This window comes from Vombatus ursinus, unplaced genomic scaffold, assembly GCF_900497805.2.
Source record: "Vombatus ursinus unplaced genomic scaffold, bare-nosed wombat genome assembly UNPS02014768.1, whole genome shotgun sequence".
Taxonomy (NCBI): Eukaryota; Metazoa; Chordata; class Mammalia; order Diprotodontia; family Vombatidae; genus Vombatus; species Vombatus ursinus.
The window spans coordinates 34,516,986-34,518,161 of NW_020954546.1; the positions used below are offsets into that span (position 1 = coordinate 34,516,986).

General features: G+C 35.6%; 1 non-coding gene across 1 annotated transcript; it reads right to left on the bottom strand.

Annotated features, from left to right (window-relative positions):
• Positions 1–275: 275 nt before the first annotated feature.
• Positions 276–381, bottom strand: LOC114043471. Its single transcript, XR_003569124.1, has one exon. It is a non-coding gene; the product is annotated as a U6 spliceosomal RNA (small nuclear RNA).
• Between the last annotated feature and the right edge of the window lie 795 nt (positions 382–1,176).

A 1,176-nucleotide genomic window follows, 5' to 3' on the forward strand; every position in this document is an offset into this window, starting at 1 on the left:
CTCTCCCTTCTGAGACCTGAAGAGAGTATGAAATGGTATTACTTCTCTCTCAAAGTTGGAAGCCAGAAAACCAAGATCACTCTTATCTCAAGCTCTCACCAACTCTCTCTTCATTCAGGCACAGAGCATTGAATAATCAATCTCTACCAATAAGGAGAGTTTTGTGCAAGTAACCTTTAAATGACGGGTTATACAGATTTCATCTGTAAAATTGAGTTAATTTCACAATGATATATTTTCAAAATTAATTTATTTATTTTTAGTTTTCAACATTCAAAAATATGGAACGCTTCATGAATTTGCATGTCATCCTTGCACAGGGGGCATGCTAACCTTCTCTGTATCATTCTGATTTAGTATATGTGCTGCCGAAGTGAGCACCTCAATGATATATTTTAAGAAGCACACTGAAAACTTGGAGAAGGGCCAGAGAGTAAGGTGACCAGGTTGGTATGGAATCTCCAGTCTGTACCATGAAGGAACTAGGAAGACTTTGAAGGAAAATGATAACTATCTTCAAATATGTGAAAGGTTTTCATATGAAAGACAAATTCAACTTATTCTTCTTGGTGCCAAAGGGTAGGAGAAATAGGCAAAAGTTGCTGAGAGGAAGATTTAGGATTGATGTAAGAAAAAAATCCTCATTAACAATCAGAATTATCCAAAAGTTGAATGGGCTGCCTCAAGACATATTCTCCTCTACTAGAAGTCTTCAAGAGAAAATTTGATGAGTATTTGTAGAAGGCAGTGTACCGACCTAATTCTTCATCAGTTCTGGGTTGGACCAGATGGCCTCTGAGATCCCTTCTAATTCTATGTTTTTTCAAAGTTCTCATTATTTTGCTAGATACTATTCCAACAATATTACATCAATTTACATTTTCACTAGGATTCTAATAGCATATGTTTCCTCACAGTTCTGTCAATGTTGAATTTTATATTTTTCAAATTTGATAAGTTTATAAAATGCCAATTCAAAGTAGTTTTAATTTGCATACAATCTCTGAAGCACCAAAATTGTGTATTACCCAAAAGGCAGTGGAGATGTGCACAGTGATGGGCTTGAGTAGGCTGCAACTCGTTACAATACAAGTAAGCAGTAATATCATTAATCAGTCAGTTGACAAGCATTTATTAAGCACTTCCTATGTACCAGACACTATGCTAAGCACTTGG